Raw genomic sequence first — 17,426 nt, forward strand, 5'->3', positions numbered from 1 at the left:
TGTTTCCCATCTCTCTCTCTCGCATTGGGAGCAGGGCTTTATTAGGCGAGAGTGAATAGAATACAAGCCAGGAGGTGGAAGTGTAGCGTAGGGGGAGGAGGGGAGGTTGTGAGGTGCATGACAATGCCATTCAGATTCTGGAAACAACGGGTGGTGCACCTGCTCTTCGGAACAAGCGAACCCGGTCGCCATTATGCATTTGTCGCGCACGTCGACAGAAATTGACCGCACAAAGGCGTCGCAAGCTGACGGCAGCTGCTGAATGTGCCGCGGCGGGCGGCGGAGGGTGTATTGACCACGGCGACCACTGAACGGGCGACGAATTCGTCCGAAATTACGGATCCAAGTGACGACAAAGGTGGCGCTAACTGAAGCGTTGCAATCCCGGCCTACAGCTAATTAGCTTTCCAGCGAGGGAATGGTGGTTACCAGCAGGTGGTCGGAGAAATCTGTCGGCGTTACAGTAACTAATCTCCTTCTGTGAGCCACTTATCAATTACAGCTAGGTGAACGTTTCATGAGACGCTATTGTGTACAAGTCATTATCCGTCTTGGACGATCGCAAGGAAATTTAGAAAGCACCACAATTTGGTTGAAGATATATAACAGCAGCCGCGTCTGAGGACTAAATTATGGGGTTTCATGTCCACCTGTTACGCCAACATCTATTCTTCTTATTATCCAAGTATGATTCGGGATATTTGCATTTCTATTTAGATCAGTAATATATATACACGTTCTTAGCAGTAATTATCGGAACGAAAATTAGGTCTCAAAACGCTTCTAGAGCTATGTTACGTTCCAATAATTACCACGTAAAGTACGTTTTTCTTTTACGGACCAGGCTACAAACACCCACTGACAATGGAATATACATGCCGAAACGCATGAATCATATTCGCAATTGCGAATGTGGATAACTATCAGCTGCATGAAGAAAAGATGACAGGGAAAATTTGTGTTGGACTAGGACTCGAATGTCCGAAAGAAAATTGCATCGTCCTTCTTAACAACACAGGTGCTGCAATATCGGCTCACGAAACACGTTTGGACTGTAAAGAGACTAGCTCTTGGCTTAAAAGGGAAACCTTGAATTTCCATAATAAACTCATGAAGACATGGACATACTTTCTACTTCGTGTAACGAGCAATAGCTTGCCTTGAATGTGGATGAGTACAACTACCATAGAACCCAGCAGCAACTATTTAAAAGACTAGGGGTGATCATACGCAGCACACGACGTCGTACAAATATTTAATGGTAACTATAGGAAACGGAAATGAAACGGAATGAACACGTGAAATATGTAGTATTAGAGAAATTCTGTTACGATCGTAATGTTCCTGTATAGTGCAGACGGAAGTTTAACAGAGATTCTCGGACAGCTTAGATGGAAATCTTTGGATAAAAGTCGACGTAGTTCTCGGTAATTCCTGTTGGCTAAATACAGAGAAGAGGTGATCGAGGAAGACTGTGCTTCATTATTGCTGTCACCATTATGTATCTCCTGTTGAGATCACGACAATAACAAACGAAAGATTTAGACACATACAGACTCAATCGTTCTTGCCTTTTCCATTATGCGAATGTACAAGTATAGAAAATCGTTAATGGCGGTGCAAGATACCTTTCGCCTCGTACTGTACAGTATCTTGTGGAAGTAGGTGGCTGTTGATCATTGGCTGCGTCTCTAGTGCAAAGCAGATTTCTTTCCCTTCCCTTTGAAACTGAGAGAGATTAAAGATCTATCAAGTGATTGTTGAGGGGCAGGTTTCCTTCTCATTCCTTCGAAACTGAGAGTGAACAAAGAACGATCCTCTGATTGGCTTCTTCTACCGCGCAAAGGAATCAGATTATGAAACTTCATGGCAGATTGGAACTGTGTGCCCGGGCAGGTGGACCAGCCTGAGCTCTTTGCCTATCGTGCGCCGATTCTCTATAGACTGAACTATGCAACTCATGAACCCTCCACCCCTCCCCCCCCCCCCCCCAATCCTCCTCACCCTCACACACACACACACACACACACACACACACAAACACAAACGTTTACTTCGCTAGTGCTTTACTGATTCCTTTAGAACTTCACGAAAATAAAGTCCAGCATACGTTGCGAAGAACTAACTTTTCCACAGTCAAGGGGAGTACTCACTCTGCAGAGAAGTGCGTGCTGATGTACAACTTCCTACCGAACTGAAATCATGTGCTGGACACGGACTGGAGCCTGGGTCCTTTGTCTCTCGCAGGTAATTGCTCTACCCTCCAGGAAGTTTCAAATCAGCGCTCACTACGTTGGAGAGTCATTCTGGAAACAGTGTTCAGTAGCTCTGAGTCGGGAATATAACGAAGAAATTTAGGGTCCTATTTCAATCAACACTGACCAAAGTACTATAGTGGTTAAGGCAGTGAGCTCACGTTTAACCGGTGTCATGTTAAACTCTGACTCAGGTCTACCAAATACTGAGTGACGTGTGCCTCGCTATGTGAGGCTGGCTTTGAGACATAAATCTTCCCTGAAGGCGCATTTAATGGTCGCACAACGAAACTTTTTAGAAACGCGTCAGTCGATTGACGGACTAATACGTCACTTATATCCCTGCATTTGATTCATTTAATCTGATTTGTAACATATTTCTACCAGCAAATGAACGTCTGTTGCTGATAACATAGGTGATGGGTGCAACATGGGTGCAAAGGCCAAGTCACTAATACATCTCTTAATTTTCCTCCATCTCTGTACTTAGTAGTATGTCTAGTACTTGTGCTAAAAATGAAATGAGGGTGTGGCATCGTTGGCAGGGAGGCTCCACCCGGGGAAGTTCGGCCGCCAAGTGCAAGGTTTATTTCAGTCGACGCCACATTGGGCGACTTGTGCGCCGGTGATAAAGATCAAATGATGATGAGGGCTACACAACACTCAGTCCAGGAGAAAATCTCCAACCAGGCCGGGTGTCTTGAGTGGATACTCACGACAGGAGGGGACAGGAGGACTGCGAGCCAGTCCACAGATGTACCTAGGAGAATAGGCAGCTTCTAAGAACCGAATCGCTGGGAGCAGGGACAGTGACCCGGACACTGGATGCAGGTAGGATGTTTCAGTGCCATGTATAGTCGAGATAGCCACAGGTGTGGCATAAGTGGTCAAGTTGCCCAGGAGAGAGCCATGTACCGTAGGGTCCCAGAGTCTGTGTAAAAACATAAGGTCCTGTATCATTAACAGTTTTGTGTACCCAGCCAGTGTAGAATAAATTAATTTTCCTAGACTGTCTCGCCGCTCAAAGAACATCTCAGTGGAATTTTTTTTCCGTCAGTAACGCTTTTCGTAGAAAAAAGGAAGGTGGTCGGGAGATTTTCGTCACTGTTTCTCGTAGGAAGCTCAGCAGCTGTTTATTGTTAACATTTTTTCTTCTCCCTTTTGTGGCGTGGGAAGTGTGATGGCCTGATGCCACTACATGAAGACTGAAGACTCCTCTCACTTGAAAGGCAGAAAGGATGCCCATCGGTTCCTCAAAAAAAAAAAAAAAAATAAATAAATAAATAAATAAAAAATAAAAAATATGTAAGTGGAAGTTCAGGATGCCGTTCTCTAGAAATTTCGAATGTGGGAAAACAACCCGTTGGAACATGTAAAAAGATATCTGAGAAGTAGGAGTTCCACAGAACTGTGTGTGCTAGAAGGAAGCCACTGGACAACTTAAGAAATATTTGCTAGGTGGGGTGTTAGACTGCGGTTTTTAAAAAGTTTCTCATTAGCCAAATTTTAAAAAATGCCTTCTGATTGGTGAAGTATTCTTTTGCGCTGGCCTAGGGCGGAGTAGAGTTGAAAGGTAGAGCTTTTTGGACACTCTGGAGGAGAATGTGGAAGTGGACACTTTAAATGAAAGCATGGAAGCAGACACTCGGAGCTTGAAGATGTGGAGAAGTGGACTTTTTGACTGCACCAGCCGCCGCACTTGTATTTCTATCAGCCAGTCACATGTCGACTGAATAATTAGCGGCTGGCAGGAGCGCCATGTACAGGACTCGACACTCCAACATAAAAAATGTGTGAAACTGTCTGTCAATGTAGTCTTCATTGAGAAAGAAAGCAGTTAGGCTTTTCTTCGGTCCTTTGCATGAAAACTTGATTAGATCATATATTCGAGAGCTCATCCATGACCGAGAAAACTCCGTCTTTAGCAGCCTTATTTCATCTAACTTTATGGTATGTTGACGCTAATCACTTCACACCGATCCCCAATCATCTATTTTCGAGAATGGACTACTGAGACGATTCTCACTCTAACCAGCTAGTTCGTAGTCCACAATGCCAAACCATTCTACCTCCGATTTTCGTTGCAATGTTCAAAACTGTTAGTCTCGCTCACCATGTAATTAAATGGTAACGGCAATTATTGATTTCTTGATATGTCTATGCTTACGAACAATAATTGTAATAAATTGGGGTTAAGCTGGGCCAAAACGTTTAATTCAGTATTTAAACTCCTAATTCCTCAGAACCATCTACATACCTGAGTTCGAGGGGAATGATTTCTCTTTCGGTCGATCCAGCCGTTTCAGATCACTTTTGCAGCCAAAAGGTTTACTAGCTTAGTCTGCATCTTACACTCTCTCGGAGCTCGGTAGAGCCGGCCGCGGTGGCCTCGCGGTTCTAGGCGCTCAGTCCGGAACCGCGCAACTGCTACGGTCGCAGGTTCGGATCCTGCCTCGGGCATGGATGTGTGTGATGTCCTTAGGTTAGTTAGGTTTAAGTAGTTCTAAGTTCTAGGGGACTGATGACCTCAGCAGTTAAGTCCCATAGTGCTCAGAGCCATTTGAACCAACCCTATAATATGGCTGGATATGAGATATCGGTATGGTGCGAAATGTGGCATTCGACATTAAACAATAAAAAGTGCAAGGTCTTCCACATGACTAAAGAAAGGAAAATTACTGAAATGAAAGGTTCTGGATTGAACGAAATATCTAGGGATTACAATTACGAACATCTCAAAGTACATCCATCACAGAGAAAATGTTGTGGGGAAGTCGAACCAGTGACTGTACTATGTTGGCAGAACAGTCAGAAGATGCAACAAATCCCCTAAAGAGACTGCGTACAGGACGCTTGTCCGTCCTTCTATGGGGCATTGCTTTGTGGTTGGGATCCGTACCAGATAGGGTTGACAAAGGACATCGGACAAATAGAAAAAGGGCACCTCGTTTCTTGTTATCGTGAAACAAGAGAGAGTGTGTCACGAATATGACACGCCAGTTCGGGTGGCAATCATTAAAACAAAGGCGTTGTTATTGCAGTAAGACCTTTTCAAGAAATTTCTGTCACCAATTTTGTCCTCCGGATGTGAAAATCTATAGGAAGAAATTACCATCGTAATAAAATAGGAGAGATCAGAGCTCTCAATTGAAAGATTTAAATGTTATTTTCTTCTACATGCAAATCGGGAGTGGAACGGTCGACAAATAGTCTGAAAGTGGTTCCATGAGCACTCTACCAGACACTAAAATGGTAGTCATGTACACATATATGGATCCTTCGACAAGGCAGCCACGAAGTCATCGCCGGCCAACAGTCCTAACTTCTTCAGTACTCTATCCATATTCAGTAACTATTGAAATAATCAATAACCAATTGCACAAAATAAATTTTATTTCTTAACCAGATTCAGGCTTTCAGTGACACTCTTCAGAATACTATAATTATCGAATTATTAGCGAGGGTCGAATGTGATAATTATAATCTTTTGAAGAAGGGCACTACATGCCTGAAAAATGTTAAGAAATAAATTTCCTTTCGTGCAACTGGTTACTGATTGTTTCAACAACATTGTGCCTCCATACCTGCCTAAGACTACGACTATCCGCTGCCAGTGGTAAACACCGGCTACATGTCTCGTCCATCCACAATTATTGGTTTTACTGTGGTGAGCAGTGACCACGACACCAGACGTTGGGAAAGGGGGGGGGGGGGAGGGGGGGGTGGAATTAAAGCCTAACCTGTCTTTTGATTTGCTATATGGCCCCTACAGTACCATAGAAGAATGCAGCCTGCTTCTCTGTATGAGATGATATCTAACGCCTGTGATGTGATTGTAACTGCCTAGGCATATTTTCTATTTTGAGACTACTCGGTGTTGTCTAACAACAAAACATCTAGAGGCAGTTGAAAACAGGAGCAGTGGACCAAAGAGAGAGCAAGCATATATTGTTAGTGTATGTTGCCTACAATAGGGGCAGGAATGCACTCAGAGGCTACCTATTATTCTCCTTTGACCGACAGGTCCTTAACCTGTTGTTCTCCTTTGATTGGCAGGTCCTTCACCTATTGTTCTGCTAAAATGATCCTTACTTTTGATTGACTTAACATATTGTTCCCAACTTCTCCAACTCCCCTCCCCCCTCAGGATATCACCTCTCTCGCTGCAACTGGTACACTTTCAGGTCTGAGTTATTGGATATCCCCTCAATTAAATTGATCAGTTAATTAACTTCTCCCTCTATGGTAAACCCCCTCCCTCCCGGAAATTGGCGGGAAAAAGAGTCTGTTGATCATAATTTGGAGGGAATTCGATTGCATTGCATATAATATTGTTTAGTTATTTATGGCAGTGTATGTAATGTAGTTTATTTATTTACTTAAAGAAATTTTCAGGATATCGATCACCACCCCCACCACCCCATCCCTGCACACGTCGACCCCTCCCCTATTTTGAAATTGGCGGCTCTGTGGTGGAGAGGAAGGATCTCACTAAGGGAAATTGTAGGGTATATTGTTCTTTTATAACAAAAATCAGTCTGCAGGGTTTGGATTTTACTTGTTCATGATTCTCCGCTGTTTGGAACGATGCAGGTCTTCTGGGAAGTAATCGATCGCATTTCTTTTTTTTATTCTGAGTGCGAAAGAAATACCGTCACGAAACACACATCACATGTATTTACAAACAGTTAAAAAGCTTTCGATCGAGAAGCACGCACCGCCTTCCGTCCCCAGTCCAATGGACCGGACAGGACGCTACCGCACACGCTCCTAGGAGTGGGGAGGCACCCTGCGTGACCGCTACGGTCGCAGGTTCGAATCCTGCCTCGGGCATGGATGTGTGTGATGTCCTTAGGTTAGTTAGGTTTAAGTAGTTCTAAGTTCTAGGGGACTGATGACCTCAGATGTTAAGTCCCATAGTGCTCAGAGCCATTTGAACCATTTTTGGGGAGGCACCGGCGGCCCCAGCGAAGTGACGACTCGGCCGTCAGCTGCCGATCCACGTGCAAGCGTCAGTTCAGGTCCTGCAAGGATGAGGCAGCGACATCACTTTGATACATGACACCTGAGAAATACATGCCGAAATACGTGTTCACCTAGGCACCATTTCTGACATGATGATGCAGAGCTGAGGGTCCAGCCCCGAGAGAGATGTAAAGGGCAGTCTGTCCAGTCCCTTCCCAGAATTCATAAAGCGCTGCAGAAATAGTTAACCGTCGCTTCTGGAGGAACTTTCGTGATGTCTTAGCTTGCCTGCATTGAAACAGGACCTGTTTACGATAATAGCCCAGAATAACACCGAATGCATTCTTCCTGTTGGCACTAACGAGACACCGCGTGTTCCCTTCCTGAAAATCGTGACGTCCTGATTTCCACAGACGTCTCAGAAACGGTAAACGTTCTGAACGCTAAAAGCCCTCATCTTGTCTGTGCACGCTCGCGAAAACACCGTTCATCATAAAAGCATTTATGTGATTTCAGTCTTTCTCGGCGTTTTCCACTGATGATTTCTTCTCGGGGTATCAGCTGAGTGGTGGCGTCGTCTTGTTGCAACGTTTCAATGAGTTTCGTACCCATCGTCTTCTGGCGAAGCATTGTTGTTGTTTGGAAAGAGAGCACTGTCTAAGGACAGACGGGAAAATGGGAACAATTACGCGAACAGCAATAGAACCCCTGTCCTACAGAAGAGGAAAATGGCTGGAATTTTCGGTGTCCTATAGCTACTGGTCTGGACATGTCCTAATGGCACAGTGGCGGATGAGTGACGGCTTCTCCACCAGAAATGGATGGTCTGCTTCAGCTTGTCTTTGAACACTTGGTTTCTCAGAACTTTCCAGAGATTCGTAGCTTCCATCTTGTTCGAATCAGTTTGGTGTAACTACAGTAAAATATTAGGAAAGCTGCCTACGATATGAAATTACAGTTTAGAGACAGGAAAAAAACCAAGTTTGTTGGTATGGTCCCAATTATGTCAGGAACGGCAAAGGAGGATCACAAAATAGTTTAACGGTGTGAATAGCATTTTGAAAAGAGGTTATAAAACAGACAAGAATGTAAAACTAGGGTAAAAAAATGTAGTCAAATTACATCAAGAGATGCTGAGGAGATCCTATCAGAAAATAGTAAAGTAAAAGATGAGCTTTGCTAAATACATAATGAAGGGCGATGCAGAGAGGATATCACACGCAGAGTGGCATGGGCGAGGAAAGAGCTTCTGTTGCAATAATCCGTGGTGTGTGACCCTGTGAAACCTATCAGAGTAATGGATCTACCCAACAAAGGAATCCCTATCTTCAAATACACTAAGACAGTATCACAAGGGGGGAAATTTGATTTACTATATAACTACCCATTTAGCTAATGGAGTAAATCGGTGAAATGAAAACAACTACGTGCTCCTTCAAATAATGAAAATGCAAAAATGCAAATGAAACATAAACAGATTATTTATTACGTTAACCAGTCACAAAGTACTGGCATCAACGTTCTACGAAAAAACAACGTTAACTATTGACAACATTTAACAAGATAGGCAAACAGAGGAGTGGCTACCGTAACCTATCTCCAAATTAAATCCTTACTCCAATACAACTCAACGATTAATATAGAAAGTCGAGTGGTGGACTGAATACCGCATCATGTGATACTAAAGCATCAGGCGGGTATAGCGGAGTTATGGCACAGGTACGCTTTCTAATGGCCTATAGACAGTAATCCCCATCTAGTGAGATGTGCTAATGTATGCATTCGCCAACCTCCTCTGGCGGTAATTTGGGGGATCGTGGTTGGGTTGGAGGATCAGAATCTCGATCGTCAGGGTTTGGACACCTCCAAGCAACACGACGGCTTCATCCACAATCTAGCCAAGAGCGTCCCTTTATCTTCCACCAGCTCCCGACTCTGCAGCCTCAGCCAGTCTGGTCGCAAATGTCAATCAGGAAAAATGTTATCCTTACCCGCCAATAGTGTGTGTATGCCACATTTAACAAATCCCCACCCCAGAATATCGTCAGTCATAGGCCAATGAGAGCACATCTGTTTAGCTGGTTTGTCCTAGAAATTCTTCTCTGACGTCAGCCGACGATCGACGAATCAGAGCTTAGGAATTTTCGGTGACCAAACCACATTCCAAGAGTTATACTTTCGCCATAAATTATGGTGTCCCAGCAATCTCTTGAAACTGTTGTCCTCTGCCATCTCAAGAGGGAGTCGGACCATAAATCAGCAACCAGGACTTAGTGATAAACAGAGAAAAGAATGAAACTATTTGTTCTGTACGTTGCTACGGAAGGAATATATAAAAGTGAAAAGCTCGGTGGAAGTGCGGCAGGATACTTGTAAAAAGTCATTTGGGATCATCTGAGCGCAATATGCGGACCGGTAGGTTCCATAAGCTTCTGTTTGACTGCCGATGACACACCTGCCGCATTCAGAGCCGTGTGCGGCCCCTGCATTTCTCACGCATTCATAAACTGGAACTATTAGCCCCTTTAGTTACCACCACTGAAATTTTATAAAATACTTTTCCCCGTAATAAATCAACATAATGAGTAAGTATATGCAACTAAAGTATCCTGCCTATCGGCAGTCGTGACAACAGGCACATAAATTATGAGTGGAAGAAGGCAAGCCAGACAGCTTGTAACCTTCTACTATTAATGAGAAACGTTTTGAAACATAATACATACTTAAGTGTTCAGAAGTAACGTAAACTAAATTTGTCTTGAGCGCTGCATTGTACAGAAGTGCAACGTGGATGATAAACAGATCTACCAAGATGCTGCAGAATAATGCTGAAGACCAGACGGGTAAATCAGATAACTAATGAAGAGATACTGAAGTGAGGTTGAAGGAAAGAAATTTATAGCACAGCTTAACTAGAAGAAGTAATAGTTGATTCGAGCCATCCTGATGCGTCAAGGTATAATTTGTTGGGTAATGTAGCAACATGTGCAAGGATAAAAGTTTTTGAGGGAAACTAAGGCTTGATTACAGCAAGAAGGTCCAAATGGCTGTAGAAGTTAATTAGAGATGACAGGACTTGTTCAGAATAGAGCGTAGAGCAGCAGCAGATCAGTCTTCATACTAAAGAGCACAACAACGGCAACAACAAAAACAACAATTTCCATTCGTTTTGTTTCAGTGCCATTCGATTTACGTTACTCATCTGCTGCTTCTAACTGCACCTGTGCATGTGCGAGTGTGCGTCATTGTGGTCAAGGTAACATCGGCCGACTGTACATTTTGTATGACGAAGACAGGCTCAGGCTGCAGTGTTTGCAACCTATCTCCAACACTCGGCAGCCCTTTTCAGTAGCACCACTCGCGCTGTGGCTCCCTGGAGGGCACTCAAAGCTCTTTCTGCCCTTCCACTGGGAGTTCCCTCTCTCCATGTCCCGGACCGGCAGGCAGCTGATGCCGCCAAAAATACCGTGTAGCATCGTGTCATGTTGGCGACCGTGCAAAGAAGACTGGTGTACCCGTTTCGGCTAGCTTGTCAGATAGTTCCATTTAATAGCTGATTTTCAGGCTTAACAAGTCGATTGCACGCACGATACCATAACTGATCGACGTCTGAAAACTGGAATATGCTTCTGACGCAATCTAAACCTGCGTATTTAACATTAGGTACACTGAACACATTTACACTTGGATACATTTGAGTGTACCCAAAAGGCACCTCCAGTTTCAAGTGCGTATCATTTAACACAAACATTTATCGGAGTACACACACAGATACAATAAACTTTTAGGAGATTACTTCGTTTCAGTGACCCTTCATCCATGATATATGGGGATTTTCATAAATTATATTTGTCTATAATACAGGAAATGTGAGGGTGGTTATACTAGTGGAAACAACACAGGATGCAAATGGATTTTACGAGGGCTACCCACAAAGTACATTACGTTTTGGAATTAAAAATAAATAAAGTACTAGAATTTTTTTTTATTATATACAGATGAAAGCTACACTTAAATACTACTTTTCTACATACACTCCTGGAAATGGAAAAAAGAACACATTGACACCGGTGTGTCAGACCCACCATACTTGCTCCGGACACTGCGAGAGGGCTGTACAAGCAATGATCACACGCACGGCACAGCGGACACACCAGGAACCGCGGTGTTGGCCGTCGAATGGCGCTAGCTGCGCAGCATTTGTGCACCGCCGCCGTCAGTGTCAGCCAGTTTGCCGTGGCATACGGAGCTCCATCGCAGTCTTTAACACTGGTAGCATGCCGCGACAGCGTGGACGTGAACCGTATGTGCAGTTGACGGACTTTGAGCGAGGGCGTATAGTGGGCATGCGGGAGGCCGGGTGGACGTACCGCCGAGTTGCTCAACACGTGGGGCGTGAGGTCTCCACAGTACATCGATGTTGTCGCCAGTGGTCGGCGGAACGTGCACGTGCCCGTCGACCTGGGACCGGACCGCAGCGACGCACGGATGCACGCCAAGACCGTAGGATCCTACGCAGTGCCGTAGGGGACCGCACCGCCACTTCCCAGCAAATTAGGGACGCTGTTGCTCCTGGGGTATCGGCGAGGACCATTCGCAACCGTCTCCATGAAGCTGGGCTACGGTCCCGCACACCGTTAGGCCGTCTTCCGCTCACGCCCCAACATCTTGCAGCCCGCCTCCAGTGGTGTCGCGACAGGCGTGAATGGAGGGACGAATGGAGACGTGTCGTCTTCAGCGATGAGAGTCGCTTCTGCCTTGGTGCCAATGATGGTCGTATGCGTGTTTGGCGCCGTGCAGGTGAGCGCCACAATCAGGACTGCATACGACCGAGGCACACAGGGCCAACACCCGGCATCATGGTGTGGGGAGCGATCTCCTACACTGGCCGTACACCACTGGTGATCGTCGAGGGGACACTGAATAGTGCACGGTACATCCAAACCGTCATCGAACCCATCGTTCTACCATTCCTAGACCGGCAAGGGAACTTGCTGTTCCAACAGGACAATGCACGTCCGCATGTATCCCGTGCCACCCAACGTGCTCTAGAAGGTGTAAGTCAACTACCCTGGCCAGCAAGATCTCCGGATCTGTCCCCCATTGAGCATGTTTGGGACTGGATGAAGCGTCGTCTCACGCGGTCTGCACGTCCAGCACGAACGCTGGTCCAACTGAGGCGCCAGGTGGAAATGGCATGGCAAGCCGTTCCACAGGACTACATCCAGCATCTCTACCATCGTCTCCATGGGAGAATAGCAGCCTGCATTGCTGCGAAAGGTGGACATACACTGTACTAGTGCCGACATTGTGCATGCTCTGTTGCCTGTGTCTATGTGCCTGTGGTTCTGTCAGTGTGATCATGTGATGTATCTGACCCCAGGAATGTGTCAATAAAGTTTCCCCTTCCTGGGACAATGAATTCACGGTGTTCTTATTTCAATTTCCAGGAGTGTAGTTGCCATTTAAATTAAGGCACTTATCGTGGCGATGGACGAGCTTGGAAATTCCTTCGTCGTAAAATTCGGCCGCCTGCCCCTTCAACCACGCGGTTACCTCTTCTTGCAGCTGCGCATCGTCATCAAAACGCTGCATAGCCAAGCACTTCTTCATTGCTGGGAATAAGGGGAAGTCGCTCGGTGCCAGGTCGGGACTGTACGGCGGATGAGGAAACAACTCCCACTTAAAAGATTCGAGAACTTCACGAGTGGCATTTGCCGTGTGGACCCGGGCGTTGTCGTGAATAAGCAAGATCTTTGAGCCCAACTTTCCCCTGCGCTTGTTTTCTATTGCTCTTCTGAGGTTGTGCAGAGTTTGGCAATACCTTTGAGAGTTTATTGTAGTGCCTCTTTCCAGGAAATCCACAAAAATCACACATTTTCAGTCCCAAAAGAGGTAACCACGTGGTTGAAGGCGCAGGCGGCCGAATTTTACGACGAAGGAATTTCCAAGCTCGTCCATCGCTACGATAAGTGCCTTAATTTAAATGGCAACTACGTAGAAAAGTAGTATTTAAGTGTGGCTTTCATCTGTATACAATAAAAAAAAATTCCAATACTTTATTTATTTTTAATTCCAAAACGTAATGTACTTTGTGGATAGCCCATGTATTACAGGCAATTTAATGCAAATTAAAAGTTGCCATTAAATTAATACTAATTAAATTAATGTATCTATGTAAAATCATGACACAGCTCACAAACGTAATGACACACCAAGAGTCTAATACTAGAAGCAACCTTTGCAAACGAAATGCAAATAGATAACATCGATCAGCAAATTACATTTGCTGTTTTACATTTTATGGAAATAAACTGTCTTTAAATGTTCCTTGCCGCAAACCCAAGTCAATCAAACAATCGAACTAATCATTCAAAACCAGACGTACTGACATAGGAACATGTTCTAAAATAATATTCTATTTACTTTTGTTTTAGTGCAGTTTCACTCGAAATGTATTTCAATTCTTAACCGATCATGTAGTCACTGCTGTCTTCATATAGAAGCGCTTCAGACGGAAGTGGCATCTGTTGACGAACTCTCGTAAGAGCCAGAAAAAAATGGTTCAAAAGGCTCTGAGCGCTATGGGGCTTAACTGCTGAGTCCCCTAGAACTTAGAAGTACTTAAACCTAACTAACCTAAGGACATCACACACATCCATGCCCGAGGCAGGATTCGAACCTGCGACCGTAGCGATCGCGCGGTCCCAGACTTTAGCGCCTAGAACCGCTCGGCCACTCCTGACGGCTAAGAGCCAGAACTACGTATTCTGTCGCCGGCGATAGGTTGTTTTTCTTATTGTTTTAGGTAAACAACATGTTAGTCATGCTGGCGTACTTTGAAGAACTAATTCTCTATCTTTACGAAACAAGAATTTATGGACCTGAAAGTGCTTCTTCGTACAGATGACCACACAGTCAGATTGAGGACATTCCACTCTGAATAACATGAACTGTGTGTACGTATTGTCATTAATGTACAAATGTACACTACTGCACTATAGTTGTAGCGCTTGCTAGATATATTCCGGCATAAAAGTATTTCGGAACTGACAAAGTACTTCGACAGTCAGAAAAATCTAAATATCCAATACTCTCCTGACTACAGAGTCTTCTTGCTGCCTGTTTACAGCAGCAAAATGCAGCAAGATCTGTACAGCATCGGCAGGTGGTGCGTGGATTGGCAGTTGCCGCTCACTGTAAAAACAAATGTACTCTCGATGTACTACTGCCCCATTACACGAATAGCAATCAAGCACAAGAAAAGGTAACAACGTAAAATCCATTCAATATCTCGGCATACACATTCAGAGTGTCCGAAGGCGCAATTACGACATAAAATTGGTTGTAAAAAAAGATGAAATTCGTTGAATGATTCCTTAGGGAGTGTAAACGATCCTTTTAGACGACGACTTCACAAGCAGGATTTGTCGACTAAGGAAAAATGTTCGACAGTGTAAAGTTGTGCAACACATTTGGACTTCTCTGGAAAACAAGAGTACGTTGCACAGAAAAACAGTTAAATACGACATGTAGAAGAGCTAAGAGCGAACAACAAAGATAGAAGAACGAGGAATATTGTAACAAGTTTTACGATTACAGAAGGCGTAAGGAAGGTATGCAGACTGGCTCTTCCACTGTTCAACTTTTACATCGAAAAAGTGACTAAAAGTAAAACAAAGTTTCAGAAGAGGGATTAAAGCACGGAGTGAAAGAAGTATATGACATGTTGAATAAGTGAACAGCCTACATAGTATGTAAAATGGCTCGTTAGGCTATCGAAGAAAGACGGAAATATTGAGGGGCAAGAGAAATGATACTAGCGTCCAGCTTCATGCGCAGTTGAAGGTATAGTGTTCTGAGAAGTGGCGAATGCGCAGTTTCGAAATAATCTCAACGATCAGTTGAAGGTACAGTGTTCTGGTATAGTGTTCTGAGATGCGGCGTTGCAAAAGCATGTCGACAGTTAAGTGGACTGACACTAAAAGAAATGAATATGTGGAAAACAATGAATAGAAGAAGAGACTAAGTGATATGATATGTGTTAAAGCATAAGGAAATAACTTCCATGGCAGTAAATGGAGCCACGTATGGCAAAAACTCTAAGCGAAGACAAAAGGCGGAATATATACAGAAAATAATCTAGTACATAATGTGTAAGAGCTACTCTTACAAGTTCGTACAGGAGAGGAAGTCGTGAAGTGTCACATCGAACCAGTCGGATAATTGGTACACACAAAAAACAATCACATGTTTAAAGCAATCCGAAAACAAAGGAAGTAGGTTACAGTACGCTTGTTCGCCCACTGCTTGAATGCTGCTCAGTAGTGTGGGATCCGTATCAGATAGGGTTGATAGAAGAGATAGAGAAGATCCAACGGAGAGCAGCGCGCTTCGTTACAGGATCATTTAGTAATCGCGAAAGCGTTACGGAGATGATAGATAAACTCCAGTGAAAAACTCTGCAGGAGAGACGCTCAGTAGCTCGGTACGGGCTTTTGTTAAAGTTTCGAGAACATACCTTCACCGAAGAGTCAAGCAGTATATTGCTCCCTCCTACGTATATCTCGCGAAGAGACCATGAGGATAAAATCAGAGAGATTAGAGCCCACACAGAAGCATACCGACAATCCTTCTTTCCACGAACAATACGAGACTGGAATAGAAGGGAGAACCGATAGAGGTACTCAGGGTACCCTCCGCCACACACCGTCAGGTGGCTTGCGGAGTATGGATGTAGATGTAGATGTAGATGCCGAAACGGTCTGAACACAACCACAGCGTGACTTCATCTTTTCGTATTTTAATACCGTCGTACTTCAAAGAGATTTAGCGAAAAAGAAATATCGTTCCGATGCATTACACTTGCCACTTCTTTCCTCCTAGTTTAGACCCCTTGAATAACTTCTCGAAAGGCTTCTTTCAGAGCCAGTGAAGGCTTTGCGTTATCCGAAAACTTTCTGCTGACGTGGCGAAAGAATGGAGGGCTTTCTTTCTTTCTTTCATTCGTTTCTATCTTCTAGTGTCACAGGAATTTCTGTCGGCCCCCCACACAGAGGTCTAATGCACCAATTTTCTGGAAATGTCATTCATACATTCATGCATGGACATCCTCAATACGAGACTGAGAGGAGGAGGTTTACGGGGAAGTATATGCACACCACCCCCTAAAACTTCAAGTATGGCCTTTTAATTATTTACAGAACTCTAGAAATGACTGACTATGATTCCTCTAAACCGCAGGTTTAGTCGATTTAAGGAGTACGATCACGTAGGTGGCGACAATACTATGGCTTGGTCAGTAGCTGCACAGTTTACGTTTCTTCGTTTGTCACGCTGATCACAGCAAAACTGCGCCGTTTCTTTAGGCGCAGAAGAGGTTTTGTATTCAGCTACACTCTAGGCAAACGTGAACCTTTGCAAAACAATGCTGTAGCTAGACACACACTCGGCGAGTGGACAACTTTAGTTTTACAAAGCACATGGTTGGACTGTCCCCAAGGATGTTATACAATAAGTGGATTTCTTTCAGCGCAAAATCGTCACTCACATGAAAGCTATATGTTTTCTGAAATATCAGTATACATGTTTTACACAGCCGATAGGCCACACTGTGTGCGACACTGTCGATTTTTATGAAATTTTTTCGAAGTTTACAGAAAATTACGTTAACTGAACTTTTTTGTCAACTGTTTATTACAATTTTCTAGCTTTTTCCAAGAGCAGTACCAATTGTTTTTTGCATTTCATTTAGCCATTAACACAAGACAGTGAGAGAACCAGGATGGTTCAAAAATGTTCAAATGTGTGTGAAATCTTATGGGACTTAAGTGCTAAGGTCATCAGTCCCTAAGCTTACACACTACTTAGCCTAAATTATCCTAAGGCCGAACACACACAACCATGCCCGAGGGAGGACTCGAACCTCCGCCGGGACCAGCCGCACAGGCCGTGACTGCAACGCCAGGATGGTCCCTGGGGTTAGATTTCCCTGTTGTTTTTCACTTAAGTACAAAATGAACATTTATTCCTTAATCTCATTTTAAGAACAGTAAGTTGGACTGAGACAATTTCGACAAAAAAGTGTTTCTTGGACAGTATGTGGCATCTGCAAATAAAATCGTACACTCGGCGCTACTGACACCATTTCTAGAAATCGTTTTCAGCATTTGGAGTCTTTGTGAAGAATACGCGACAGTAGGTGGC

Source organism: Schistocerca serialis, chromosome 5 (genome assembly GCF_023864345.2).
Source record: "Schistocerca serialis cubense isolate TAMUIC-IGC-003099 chromosome 5, iqSchSeri2.2, whole genome shotgun sequence".
NCBI lineage: Eukaryota > Metazoa > Arthropoda > Insecta > Orthoptera > Acrididae > Schistocerca > Schistocerca serialis.